This window comes from Oenanthe melanoleuca, chromosome 13 (assembly GCF_029582105.1).
Source record: "Oenanthe melanoleuca isolate GR-GAL-2019-014 chromosome 13, OMel1.0, whole genome shotgun sequence".
Classification (NCBI taxonomy): domain Eukaryota; kingdom Metazoa; phylum Chordata; class Aves; order Passeriformes; family Muscicapidae; genus Oenanthe; species Oenanthe melanoleuca.
The window spans coordinates 12,494,323-12,509,443 of NC_079347.1; the positions used below are offsets into that span (position 1 = coordinate 12,494,323).

At 43.9% G+C, this 15,121-nt stretch overlaps 1 protein-coding gene across 1 annotated transcript in view; it reads left to right on the plus strand.

The window, feature by feature from the left end:
• Window positions 1-901: 901 nt before the first annotated feature.
• VDAC1 (voltage dependent anion channel 1) overlaps window positions 902-15,121 on the plus strand; it is a 71,428-nt gene continuing 57,208 nt past the window's right edge. The window contains exon 1 of the mRNA XM_056501997.1: window positions 902-1,015. The gene's annotated coding sequence lies outside the window, so the exon portion shown is untranslated. The remainder of the gene's footprint in view (window positions 1,016-15,121) is intronic.

Below are 15,121 nucleotides of genomic sequence, written 5' to 3' on the forward strand. Positions count from 1 at the left end.
CTTGAGGTGGCTGGAGCTGGCTTGCATGGCTCTGAACTGCACCACCAGCACTTCACAGTCAATGGGGTGTGCTCAGGAAATACCCACAGCCCTCCTCTGTGTTTTTAAAACAGCTTTGGTGTTCTTTATATTGTCCAATACAGGAATACAGGGTGTATCTTGGTGGACCCTGGTCCAGACTTTAGCTCTTGAGACCTTCAATTTTAAACTGTATGTGAGTTTATTTCATTAATTCTGTGGTGAACCTGTTCTGATCCAGAATGATGCAGTAGCATCAGATGGTGCCTCTCTGAAGGCTATGGAGATGGGGAAGGTGTGCAGTTGCCATAGGCACTTTGCTAACAAGGAGAAGCTGTGAAAATTTTGGTGATTAGAGAAGAAAGCACAGAAGCAGAGACTTTAGAAAGACAAAAAGGAAAAGTATGTAAAAATGTGATTCCCCATTTTAATGGCTAAACATGAATTATGTAATGAAATGCTTTCATCTTAGTATAGGTTAGCATTCCCCAGCTTTTTATATTTGTATATAAATATTTTTCATGAAATAAAGTCAGCCTAATTGGAAGTAAGAGCCATTCTATGTAGTTTATTTTAATACTGTAATATATTTCCCCTAGTTAATCATTGCTATTTCTAAATATAAATTTCCTTTCCTTTTCTTTCAAGTCACTTAAAATGAAAGGGCCTGCATTACTCTTTGACCTTCTCTAACAAGCAGACCCTTGAAATGCAAAATTTCCAGAAAACAAGCTGTAGGAACAACAGATGGATTTAGTAAATTACAGCCTGCAGATGAATTATATGAGGAGTCAGTTTGGGATGGAGGCTTAAAATACACAGAAATTTTCTGTGCTGGAGCTTGTTTCTTGCTGTCAAACACTGCCTGGTAAATGTGTAACTTGTGTGATGTTGGCTTTCTGTGCTGACTGATTTGTAAAAGCTATTCCATCCCAAATTACCAGCTCTTTGGGTCTCAGCCTACAACCCTACTCAGTCAGGAGACTCTGTCCTCTAGGTATGTTTCGGTATTTTGCATTTCTTTTATTTGCTAAAGCTATTCTGACAGACTTCTTACCCTGATCAGCAGATTCTAAAACCTGTTTGTGGTTTCACAGAGATTAAATAGACAAATTATTAGTGCATGTGTATGTGCAGGACAAGTGACTCCTAAATGATAAAAATGTAGTTTATAATCAAAGTACTTATAACAATAATCTTGAGCTAGGCATTTTCTTATCTCCTAATGTGTTAATCCTTTTCAGGATTAACAACTCATTTTTTCAACAGTGTGGTCTTGGTTCTGCAAGCCTTGTTGACATAACTAAATCTTTGTGAGCTCATGAGACCTAATTGTGTGCAAGGACTGCACGAATGGACAGTCACCTCAACACTTCCCTCAATGTGATTTAGCTCTTGCTCTGGGTTGTGCAGCTCCATAATGTATGTGATGCAGAACAGAAGCAGTAAGTTGTCATTGTGATCAAACACAAAGCTTTTGAGGGGAAGAATAAATTATTTGCATGGGTGTGATGAATGCTTGAAGGGAATTTGATAAGCAGTGTTGAGCACTGGGAAAATTTCTGAATATCATCCACGTTGCTCTTTGCAGTGTCAGGAACTTAACATAGGCTGTCATCCCTAGCTCTGGTTATTGCACAGTTTTATTAAAGGCCTTACAAAATGAATCTAAGATAGAATGGCCATCAATATGAGATCAGATGGGCTTAGGGGTTTTTGCATAAATAAGGATGCATTTCTGTCTACTCCTGCATTTGTAGGATGGTCAATAATTTTCCTTTTACAATAATTTCCTGTGATACGTTTGAGAGTGCAGTCCTTGAAGTCCCTTGCATTTAAATCAGCTTGTGACAGACTTCAGTGAGTCTCTGCATTGGGTTTTTTGCATGTAGATGATATTTTTCAGTATGGAACTCGCAGGAATCCTGTTTGCTTGAGCTAAAATATGATTCCCTTTTGTAAGGAAAAGATGCATAAAATAATAACAAACTCATCAACCCTTGGGAAGCTCATGCAAAATACTCTCAGTGCTGCTTTTTGCTTTCCCTCTGAAAGCAGATAGTGGTTTCAGTGGCTGCAGCTCAGTACTGCCCTGGTTCCACAAAAAACCCACTGGGCACTCCTTGGGGGTGCAGCCCAGCTCCCATCCCCAGGCATGCCCTGACACCCTGGCAAATGAAATCAGTGTGTGTGGGGTGGCTGTCCATACACGTACACATCCCTCCTGGAATGGAGACAGGGCCAGAATGTGTACCCAGGGACACAGGAGGAAGGAGCATCTGCCCAGCCATGCAGATCTGCCTCTAGGGAATCCTCCCTGTAAGTGTGTCTGGAATTGTAAATGCTCTGCTTGCAGAGCAGGTCTCAGTGCTGCAGCACTTAATGTGCATCCAGCAGCCAGGCTGCAAGTGCTGTGTTCACAGTTGGTAGTGGTGTTACAGGACTGCAAAATTTTCCACAACTCACAGATCCAAGCAGGACTGCTTCCATGAGAAACAGTGACACCATGCAAACTTGAACAATTCCAGTAGAACAGCAACCCTCCCCTGTCTCTATGAGCTTCTTCCAAAGCAAGACACTGTGAGTGAAGGTACAATATTTCTTCCTTTTCAGAAGGTCTGTCCCACTGTAGGTTTCATGGCATTTCTAGGGATGCTTGGCTGGAAAAGGGCTGCAGTGATGCCCAGTAACCCGAATAACTTTTCTGTGGCATGACTGGCTACCACTCTAAGTTCTGCATCTCCATAATACAAGTTGTTGACACAGAATATTGTTGAGTTGCACAGTGCTTTTCTTGAGCCACTCACAGCAAGGCTATGTGATGGTTCAAGGGCTGAAATGTCCAGCTGGAACTCTGCAGAGAACTGCTCAGGGAGGCAGAATGCAATTATCTATGTTGGAGTCTGGCCAGGTTTCCAAGGTTAACACCTTTCATTTGACATCAAATCTTTAATGAACATGAAATGTGGTAATGACATTTCTTCAGCATCTCCTTTGGGAATGTGGCATTGTCACTGAGCTTCTGTTGTCTTGCATTGGTTCACTATTGGCTTAAAGGAAAATTGTTCTTGAAGTCCTTCATGGGTAACCACACATTTCCTCTGGAAATTCCCATTTGAGTATAACCAGGACCTACTGGTCTGATTTTTCCTTCCTCTAAACTATCTAGTCCTCTGTCCTCCTTACAAGCTAATAGAGAACACTGTAATTACCCTTATTTTCAGGCTGCCAAATAAAGTAATTAGAGAAATAGGCATTATGATTTTGGAAAGATATGTTAGAGAATGAAGGGGAGTGATGAGAGCATGTTCCCACAGAGCCAATTAAAACACTTCTGAGGAGATTCAGTGCTTCTTTCTGGCAATCCAAGCAGACAAAAGAGATTCACAGGGACTTACTCAAACAGAAGGATGGCAGAAAAACTCCTTTCTATGACTAACCATATGACATATGGAAATCCAGCCAGAGAAATAACTTACGGAGTGATATTTTTGAGCAGTACCCACCATTTAGAAATGGCGGAATAATATGAAGCATCTTTCTTAAAGGTATTTGTTGTGATATCTGAGATAGCCTAGCTGAAGCAAAGAATCTTGAGATGCTTTTACTTATTAATTAGTCTTTTTTAGACTCTGTAGAAGACTTCTCTTTATGATCATTAACCACATTAAACTTTTCATGCTATTAATCTCTCTTTAACTGTAACTTTTCCTTAGAAAGAATTAAAAATATCTAGGTTATGAGGGTTTGAGGTGCATTGAACAGGAGTACAAAAAGAATATGTGCATGAGGGTCAAGGGCACCTGGGACACCCCATATTATGCTGAACTCAAACTCTATGCATGTTGTAATTTTTAATGGCTTTGGAGAAATGTCTCTTCCTCAGCAGCAATTTAATTGCTGAATGAACAACTGGATCCCATTTTTGCCCCTCTTATAAATGAACTACTTGATCTTCTCCACATGCCAAGGTGGTACATAAGGATTTAGTCTGTCTTGGGTTTTTCCCTTGATTGCAAATCCATGAAGATCTTCATATCCACTGCTCTTAAGGTACTTTGCAGTGGAATAAGTTTTTTCATTTCACATACTAGAAAAATGAAGCTTAGATGTTGCATGTACAAAGTTAGAGAGAAATTAAAAGTTTCTTAGCCTCTCTATCAATTCTGATACTGGATCACACCACTGTAAAGCAAGGGAAAGATGAGTTTATCCACTAATGCCACAGGATCTCCTGAGCTCAGTGTGAACCTTCCTGAGGTCTGTACAAGGTGTCCTGTCCCATTCCCCTGCATGTCTTGCCCTGCTGACCCTCTCTTGCCCCTCTTCCCCTCAGGCACTGAGTGTTTGGGGCATAAAATATCTGTTTGCTCTTTGCAGGCAGCCTTTGTCTTAGTGGCTGAGGAGACTCCTGCCAGGGCCTGGGCTGGTTAAATGCCCAGAATCAAAGTGTTTCTCGCTGGTTTTGGTGCTGTGGGGCTGGCAGGACCATGGGCCCTGGCTGAGGAGCCAGCTGTCCCTGCAGTGCTGCAGAGGAGGAGGCTCAGGGGCAGCCATGCCCCTCCATCCTGCTGCAGGAACTGAGCCAGCCATGCCCCTCCATCCTGCTGCAGGAGCTGAGCCAGCCATGCCCCTCCATCCTGCTGCAGGATGAACTGAGCCAGCCATGCCCCTCCATCCTGCTGCAGGATGAGCTGAGCCAGCCATGCCCCTCCATCCTGCTGCAGGATGAGCTGAGCCAGCCATGCCCCTCCATCCTGCTGCAGGAGAGCTGAGCCAGCCATGCCCCTCCATCCTGCTGCAGGGGGAGCTGAGCCAGCCATGCCCCTCCATCCTGCTGCAGGATGAACTGAGCCAGCCATGCCCCTCCATCCTGCTGCAGGAACTGAGCCAGCCATGCCCCTCCATCCTGCTGCAGGAGAGCTGAGCCAGCCATGCCCCTCCATCCTGCTGCAGGAACTGAGCCAGCCATGCCCCTCCATCCTGCTGCAGGAGCTGAGCCAGCCATGCCCCTCCATCCTGCTGCAGGGGGAGCTGAGCCAGCCATGCCCCTCCATCCTGCTGCAGGAGCTGAGCCAGCCATGCCCCTCCATCCTGCTGCAGGATGAGCTGAGCCAGCCATGCCCCTCCATCCTGCTGCAGGATGAGCTGAGCCAGCCATGCCCCTCCATCCTGCTGCAGGATGAACTGAGCCAGCCATGCCCCTCCATCCTGCTGCAGGATGAACTGAGCCAGCCATGCCCCTCCATCCTGCTGCAGGAACTGAGCCAGCCATGCCCCTCCATCCTGCTGCAGGATGAGCTGAGCCAGCCATGCCCCTCCATCCTGCTGCAGGGGAAGCTGAGCCAGCCATGCCCCTCCATCCTGCTGCAGGAACTGAGCCAGCCATGCCCCTCCATCCTGCTGCAGGAGCTGAGCCAGCCATGCCCCTCCATCCTGCTGCAGGATGAGCTGAGCCAGCCATGCCCCTCCATCCTGCTGCAGGAGCTGAGCCAGCCATGCCCCTCCATCCTGCTGCAGGATGAACTGAGCCAGCCATGCCCCTCCATCCTGCTGCAGGATGAACTGAGCCAGCCATGCCCCTCCATCCTGCTGCAGGATGAGCTGAGCCAGCCATGCCCCTCCATCCTGCTGCAGGATGAACTGAGCCAGCCATGCCCCTCCATCCTGCTGCAGGATGAACTGAGCCAGCCATGCCCCTCCATCCTGCTGCAGGATGAGCTGAGCCAGCCATGCCCCTCCATCCTGCTGCAGGGGAAGCTGAGCCAGCCATTCCCCCTCCTCCTGCCCCTCTGTGCTCATGTTGGCCTCCTTCTACAGCCAGCCATTGAACATCTGTGTGGCCATGCCCTGGCAGGTGCTGAGCCTTGGTCCCAGCAGCCTCTGCCCAGGCCTGCACTGCTCCAGATTCCTAAATTTTATCCCTATCCATATGAGAAGCTATAAAGTCCTAATTCCTCCAATCCCAATTCGTGGCTTGCTCTTTATCTCATTAGGAAAATCATAGTAATAGTTCTGGTTTTCATTAGTACAAAGAAAACCTGGAAAAAATATTCCTGTTGTCTGAACCAGTTAGGAAAAGAATGCCTGAACATCTTTATCCATTTTGGGGCTCTTTTATAATTTCATGATTTTTTAAAATCAAATCTCTCTATTATTTCATTTTACGAGCAGTCTGACTAATGGCTTTCGTAAACTTGTGTTGGCAGGACTAACAACTGCCTAAATAAAATGAGTAATTGTTTTCATTCATCAGTTGCAGGAGCAATTATAGTTTCAGTGTTCTGCCCCCAAATGGGGGCTGAATTCTCCAGTCATTGATTATTTATATTACCTGTTTCCCTATTTACGATCTCCTGCCTACTGATGGCTCTGTTCAGCATCCAGACCCCTTGTAAAATCTGGTTGCTTCAGATTTGGGTAATCCAGGTAACTGCTTCTCCTTTTGATTTCAAGCATGAAATAAATTACAATGAATTCTTGTGGCTTGATTTGTTAATTTGGTGGTAAGTGGCTACTAAAATGTTGAGCTGTTAAATGTTAAGAGGCCTTCACATAACTTTTGACATCTAAGGTTCAAGGGGAATGGTTTGGGTAGGAATGGACTATCAAAGATCACTTTGTTCCAACCCCCAGATATGGGCAGGGACACCACAGCAAACCTCAGGTTACCCTGAGCAGGCACAGCCAGTGCATGAACCAGAAATAGTTCAGTTTGAAAGGGTTAAAGAAAAGACTAATCTATCACATTCCTGCTGGACAGGGCTGCACTGGGAATGGAGCTGGTGATCCCTGGTACCCTGGGCAGGGCTGAGGGATGAGTCTCATTGTCTGGGGTTTTGTCACAGTTGTGTGGTTGGAAATCATACCAGAATGGAACAGCTAGCAGGGATTCAAGTCCTCTCTCCTCCGAAGGTCCACTTGTGGTCATGCACGTGGCCTGGGGCACAGGGAGTGTTCAACCCACAGGAGCAGTGGGAGAGAGGTGTAGGAATGGAGTCACATTGCTGTAGGCACCTCCATCCCTCCATCTTTATTGCTTTCTGTGTCACTTCACTGCAACACGGAAAAGGCACAGAAATTATCTACTTAGGCTCTATCTTAGAGCTGAAATTGAGCCAAAAGCCCAAGAAAAGACAGCTTTACTGGATTCTGCAGTGTTCTGGGCATGGACTGTAAGTTTGTAATATTCCCTTGTCTTTCTAGTAGGAAGAATTTAAAATCATTGAAGTCTGAATAGCGATTTTCTCATCTAATCCAAATTTCATAGCTTTCTTCTATGTTTCTACTATTTCATCCTGTTTCTACTGCTGCAAGCTCCATTTCTGTGGATGACACCCTGAAAGACACAGTGTTCATTCCTAACCTCCTGATCTGCTTCTTGTCCTCAAAGCAGCTGGATTTGATAGCAAGTAATTCATGGAGAGAGGGGGGAAAAGAAATCAAAGTGAAAGTGGTAATCTTAACAGTCTACTTTGTACTTGGCAGATCTCAGAGCACTTCCCAAAGTGAAGGTGCCTAATTCTAAATCTTTCACCCACCCAAGTGCTTGTTAAGAGGAGGGAGGGGAAGCATTTGTTTGTAACAGAGCTATTAAATGTAGGATTTGTATCTTATAAAGTGGCAGTGCTGCTTTTGCAGGCTGATTAGAAATGGTGAATAGATTTGGGTCCCGTGGCCCTCGAAACAAATGCAGAACTCACTCCACTTCCAATAGGACATGGATAGGGAAAATTTTCCCTATTCCAGTGTTTTCCCCTGTGAGTGTCATAGTAATGTCTTGAATTGCACAAACATTGTAGGCAGATTTTGAATGTTCTGGAAGCAATCTTTAATGCTAATGGGTTGTAAAGTGATACTAGTGGTATGAATCTCCAAGAATTTAATTTTAAACAGTGTATCTGAAAGCAATGCAATTCTATTGCAACATCTCACCTGCTTTGCATATATATATATTTCTCTTTTTCAAGGCTCTCAATATGATTTATGAGCAGCAATTAAGTCAACCTTTTAACAGCCTGTGACAGGTGTTGCTGGGCCCATTTATGAACCAGGCAAGCTGAGGCACAGAGGTGTCAAGCGTAGTTTGGCAGCCATGGTATTGCAAAATGAAGACCAGAACCCAAGAATCCTGAATCACAGCCCCTATTCTATGAGCTCTCCACTTATTGCTAGGAGAGAAGATCATTAAAATCCACTGGGCTTGTCTGGCAGACTTTATAAATGTATGCATGCTTTTAAATGCAGTGGGGGTTATAGTTATTAAATGATGAATGTAGGAGGGTTTTTACATAATGCTGAAGAAACATTAAATCACGATGGAATGAGAATCAATATAGGTCATTTAAAATAATCATTCTGCTGAAACGGATTTTGCCTGTCATTCAGCAATGTTTATGTACTGTGCTTGCTTCATGCTGCTCTACCTCAGTCAAGATAAAATTTGCCCCTCCTTAGCTGAGACCACAGCAGTGCACAGTCCTTTGGGGACAGTATTCATTCTCAAATGCATCACCACTGAGGCAGAGCTGGAATTAGAGATGAATATCTGCTTCCAGTTGTGATCCTCATAGGGTCTGCAAAGTTCTAGATCAATAGAAGAGGGGCACTTCAGCTGAAATCTGGTTATAGCACATGTCTTGGAATAGAAAAAGGAGGGCTATTTTTCAGCTCCATTGAAGAAGAAGAAGAAGAAGAAGAAGATGAAGAAGAAGAAGGAGATGAAGAAGAAGAAGAAGAAGAAAAGAAATTTATAACGTATCTTGTAGTTTCTACCTGCAGTGCATTCATATTAGTAATATGTTAAGAATTCCAGAAGTTCTACCTTGCTAACTGAGGAGGGATAGAAACATGTGAAAACTTGATAAATGCAGCTTGGGGATTTGCCATGTGTTTAACTATTGGAAAGGGAAATGCTTTATTCACACCTGAAACTAATAGCTAAGTAGTAGTGGAAATAGGAATTTTTTTGTGTGGTACAGAGTTTTCGGCTGTATGGCAGATGATTTAGTAAGGGGATTTTGTAAATGAAAAAAAAGGTAGAATACAGATGTGGATAATTGAATACAGAAGATCCTGTTTCTGGTCTTAGTGTAAATGCATTTATTATTTGTAAACCTGACTCATTTGTAAGGTCACAAACCAAAAAATGGACACATATTCAGAATTATCCAAGCCCTTTATGAGTGTGAGTAGTACTTCATAAGCTGGTGTCAAAATGTTCCCCAGTAATGGTCTGGACTACCAATACATTTATTGCTGACTCTGAATAAATCTTCTATATGTTTATTTTAATATGCAATGGTATTAAACTCTGGGCAGTATTTCACCCTTTGCAGATAAGTACTAACAGAGAACCAGGTAAGCAGTCAATATTGCTGAAAATAACCTCAAAAATATAAAACCTGTTTCCAAAATCCAAGCCAAGGGCAGAACAAGTGGCCTTTTAAGACCCTGTAACCCAACACAAACTTCTCAGCCCATGAGACTGGCTGATCTGATGATCTTCATGTTGCTCTGGACACTTAATTCAACTCCAAATCCTGTGAAATGGTATGGCAATCCCTGCCTATTGTTTGTTTGGTGTGTTGGTTGGTTTTGTTTTTTTTCCCTTTAGCTGAAGGTGCAAAGCAAAATAGGACTGTGGTCCTGCTCCCATTACAGACTGTGAGAGTTTGCTTACACTGAAGTCACTGACAAAACCCTCAATAGCTTTAATGGGGGCAAGAACAGGCTCACCGTGATTTAATCTAAAGTGTTCAGCTCAAGGCAGAAAGACAGGGGCTCTTTGAAAATGACAACTTGTGGGTTTTGGAGAGGTCATTAACATATTTGTCATGGGGGAAAGAGGGTAAATAAGGAACTTGAAAAGAAAGACAGATATTAATTACGCTTCAGACAACATTGTTGTGTGCTGATGACATGCTGCAGCTCTCCAGACAACTGTAATTTGCAAGGGAACCCAACGAGCAGGAGACTTTACAACAAGCCAAGCAATTAGTTCTTCCTGAGTTGCAAGAGTGACATCATGTGTGCAAAACATGCCTTTGCCTTCAGCTAAAAACACATACTCATTTACTCTTCCTGTAGGGTCACTGTTGGCTGTGAAGGCCATTAAATCATTCCTCTGATGGATGTGTTAACTTTTAGAGATGAGTGAATGAGAGTCCCTGAAGTGCAGATAAAGGAACACGTGTCCAAAGCACCAACTATCAACAAAAGCAACCCCAGTATCTAATTTTATGTGCTATAGCTGGCTTACAAAATTCTTGTATTCTTTTAAATTCCTTAAGTTATTTCCCAGGGTCTTGAAACTTTGTTCCTGTTGAAGGGTCTGAGCTGATAAGTGAGTGGGTTTTGTTTGGTTGGTTTTGTTTGTTTGATTGGTTGGGGTTTTGTTGTTTGGTTTTTTTTGGTTTCTTTGGTGGGGTTGTTTTCTTTCTGTGTGCATGTCTGAAATTTGTCAAGACATCATTGGGCAAGCTGAGGCTTGCTTTTATGAGCTTTGTATATAGAGTTCTGGGAAAGAACCAAGGATTTTATTTGACTAGGAAATTTAATAGAAATTAAATACTTAAACAGCAATGTTAATATACATCCGGGTATAGATTTCCAGTAGTGTGTGCATGGTTTCCTAAGTTGGCTCACTTAGTGTTTTGCCCTGCATAAGTTTATTGAAGAGACTATAAAGATCTATCTGATACTCAATGAGGAGTAAATTATGGCATTGATCTGGAGAGAAATTACATTTATTCTTTAATCAGATACATAGTCCCACTGGAGCCACATACCACTTACCCATAGTAAATTAAGCTCCTGCTGAAGTGCTTTGTAGAATCAAAATGCAAAAACCTCTAACTTGTGAAGGTATTTCAGATCTTCTGTGTTAGAAGTGTGATGCAAATTGTCATGTAGGGCTTTTTCCTCTGGATTAATGAAAAAGAAGAATGAGATGTGAACAAGCTGGACTTTGGAGATCCACTTCAGTGTGTGAAAAGCTGTTTTATCTTTTGAAGAAAGCTGTTAGTACAAATGCAAAATGAACATTTTGTCACTATATTTTTTTTTCTAAATGCAGCAGTAGGCACAACTATTTGGCAGAGAAGGTGCAGAACAGGGCCACAACCAGCTTGGCACAGAGAGCTGAGGAGCTTTGCATCAAATGAGAGCAGGTTTCTCTTACTGTGATGAAGTTCTAGACAGGGCTGTGTGCATCCTCTTTGCCTTTCTCCAGTCTGATATCATCTGCCCAGTGTTGATGGCTTTCAGTACATCTTTGTCTGTTCCAGATTTGCCTTTTCCCAATGAAGCAGAAGGGAAAGCTCCTCTTTTCAGCAGTAGTCCACCCAGACCCAAAAAACCCCTGTACTGCACTCTTCTATGGAAGCCCAGGGCAGTGATTTCAGTACAGTGGGATATTTGGATCTGACCACCCAACCCAAGCTTCCAGCAAATAATCTATATGGTTCTTTTGTTTGTTTCCAGCTCGCATGTTTACATAGTCCCCATAAGCTTCTAAAATTAGAACCTGAGGAAAACAGAAACCTGTTCTCCAAAGCCAGCAGGATGTTTTAATAGGAACTATTATTGCTATTATTAAGAATAATAACAATCTTATGTTAATCAAAGGCAAGGATGAATCTTGCTGGACTGTGCCTGGATGTGTGCCTTGTCTTTATATCCTTGCAAAGATGGGGCAAAAAACTATCCCAGAAAAATGGTAAAGCTGATGATAGCTGTTCTGTAACAAGTAATCCAAAAGGGAACTGTGCAGCCTGAGATGCTGAAGTTTCCTGGTATTTCTTCTATTTGTGACAGCTCATCCAAGCAGAGAGAGGCAGATTGTGTACAGCACTCAATTTAGTTTTCTGCAGTAAAGTTCCTGTTTTGGTCACAGCCCTGTAGGCAGGCAGACATCTGAGAAGGTGACAGTGGAAGTGCCAAGCAGAGCTGAAAGGGAGGAATAGAATTCTGACTTCTGTGAAGAGTCTGAACCCTGCTCCTCAGCTACAACATCAGGGACTTTCCTCCTAACTGAACCCTGAGGATCCCTTCAAATGAGCCTGTTGAGTTACCTCCTTTATCTGTAGCTGCCAGCAAGGCCACAGATGTGATAGGGGAAGCCACTGTTTTTGGTGCTGTGGTCAAAAGAAGAGTCAGGCATGTGTGCATGAACTTTTTTGGCTACAAGCTCTGCACAGCCTGAAGAATTGAACCTCCCACAGAGCCAGAGCCTGCCTGCTTCATGGCCCATTCTGATTGAATTATTCCTCTGGCAATGCACCCCCTGAGCTAAACTTAAATAATATGAAGCTGGTGACAGGCTGGTTTAGGTTTTAAGTGGATGTTTTTGATTAATTTGCTGTATTTCAAAAGGAAAAATGCGTAAACTTGGTCTTTATTAAATACTACACTGCTTTTTGCATGTTGTGGGTCTACAAAAATTATATGCCTTTTTTGCCTACCTAATGTACTTTTTCACATATGGGAGAGGCAAAGTTGGGACACTCCACATTTAAAAAAATATTTAACAAAAAGGTGGTGTAGGGGAAACTGAGGTTCTGTAAGGACTAAGGTGAAGCTTTCAATGTAAAAAGAAAAAGAAGCACAAAATGCAACTATTAAAACCTATACATTCTTGTGCTCTATTCACTTGGCCATACTGACACATGGTACATTCAAGAGGTGAAATTCTCTCTTCTATACCCACATATTCATATATTCCTGTGTGCCTATGCTCATATGCACCAAGCTCCCACATAGCATGTAAGAGAGAACCTATTTAGTGGTTTTAATAAATCTACAGTTTCATAGCTCTAGTAATCCACAGCTGGGAGAATACATGCTTTCTTCCTTCATCTTTAGACTTACTTGAGAGATTTTTGTTTTGTGGTTTTACTGGGTGACTTTTCCAATGAACTGATTTAAAATCATTTAATTTCTTCGAAGACCATAGTGGTTACCATAGAAATGTGTTAGCTGCAAAACAAGGAATAATTAGTTTATGAGTTCCTTTGTGTCCCCTAATTTCTTCCATTCAGGATTTTGAAGCATATAATTATAGGGATTATTCAGCTTCGTGATTTCCCCCCCCCTCTATAAATTCATTTAAAGACAAAACTCTGATGTCTGTAGAGCATAAATAATGATGATTATATGTGGTAATTAGTCCAACCCGTTTGTCCACATAGCAGAAACAATGTGCTTGCTGTCAGAGGCTGCAATGCTGACTAGTGGCCACTCTGGGCTTCCAGTGGGAAAGCTCCAGTGGCCACTAGAGGAACTGGCATCTCCAGTTATCTGTCTCATCCCTCACGGCTACTCAACCAGTGACCCTTAAAAGTTAGAAATGAGACTCTTGAGAGTCCTACAGGACACCTCCTTGTGCTGTTCAAGTTCTAGGACAGGCTAAATTTGACAAGGAAAGCATCAGCAGGCTCCAGAAGTGTCTAAGGTTGGCTGACAATTGAGCAAGGACAGGAGTATTGCGACACTGGGGTTGTTATTTAACACCTCTGCCCTGGCTGGATTTGCTGAGTAGGCAAAGTTCTGCCTCTGTGGAAGGGATGAAACTTGTAGGACTTCTCCACTTGTGACAGATCAGGCTTTTTGTAAAATGGCAGTATCCCTTGAACACAGGGAAGGGTGCTGGAGCCTGTCAGAGTAGTTCAGAGACTAAATCCCTTCTTTCTCTAAAGTTCCAAGATGAATGAACAGGAATAAGAAAGAGTCTTATCCTATACTTCTCTTTCTCCAATCCAATCTGTCTGGAAACATTCCATACAAGGAAAAAGCACCAGGAGCAGGATTTATGCACAGCCTTTTGCTGCCCACAGCCTGCTGCTTGGGAGCCAGGATGATGCCTATGGTGGGGGTAGCTGGGGCCCTATGCTCCTGGAATCCCAAACCATGTTCTAACTCTAAATTCCTTGGGGGAGAGAGGAATACTGCCTGTTCTAGTAAGTATATTCCAGTGATTCTCCTGGATCAAGCCTTTAAGGAAAAATAATAATCAGTGCCATGTGGCTTTCATGTGCTCTGGCCCGAGCTAGGATAAAATAGTGGAATAACTTGTATTGGATGGGACCTTAAAGCCCATCTCATCCAGCCCCTTGCCGTGGGCAGGGACGCCTTCAGCTGACCAGGCTGGTCTAAGCCCTGTCCAGCCTGTGCTCGAGCACCTCCCGGGACGGGGCAGCCGCAGCTTTCCGGACAAGGCGGCGTTCCTGGGGTTCCATCACTCTCAAGGGTTCTGTTCTGTAGCTCCTGGCGGTTCTGTCCCATCTTTCCCGCCAGTTCGGTTCCGTTGCTCCCAGCGGTTCTGTTCCGTCTCTCCTGTTGGTTCTGTTCCATCTCTCCTGTTGGTTCTGTTCCATCTCTCCTGTTGGTTCTGTTCCGTCTCTCCTGTTGGTTCTGTTCCATCTCTCCCGGCGGTTCTGTTCCATCTCTCCCGGTGGTTCTGTCCCATCTCTCCTGTTGGTTCTGTTCCATCTCTCCTGTTGGTTCTGCTCCATCTCTCCTGTTGGTTCTGTTCCATCTCTCCCGGCGGTTCTGTTCCATCTCTCCCGGTGGTTCTGTTCCATCTCTCCTGTTGGTTCTGTTCCGTCTCTCCTGTTGGTTCTGTTCCATCTCTCCTGTTGGTTCTGTTCCGTCTCTCCTGTTGGTTCTGTTCCATCTCTCCTGTTGGTTCTGTTCCATCTCTCCCGGTGGTTCTGTTCCATCTCTCCTGTTGGTTCTGCTCCATCTCTCCTGTTGGTTCTGTTCCATCTCTCCCGGTGGTTCTGTTCCATCCCTCCTGTTGGTTCTGTTCCATCTCTCCTGTTGGTTCTGTTCCATCTCTCCTGTTGGTTCTGTTCCGTCTCTCCTGTTGGTTCTGTTCCATCTCTCCTGTTGGTTCTGCTCCATCTCTCCTGTTGGTTCTGTTCCATCTCTCCCGGTGGTTCTGTTCCATCCCTCCTGTTGGTTCTGTTCCGTCTCTCCTGTTGGTTCTGTTCCATCTCTCCTGTTGGTTCTGTTCCGTCTCTCCTGTTGGTTCTGTTCCATCTCTCCCGGCGGTTCTGTTCCATCTCTCCCGGCGGTTCTGTTCCATCTCTCCTATTGGTTC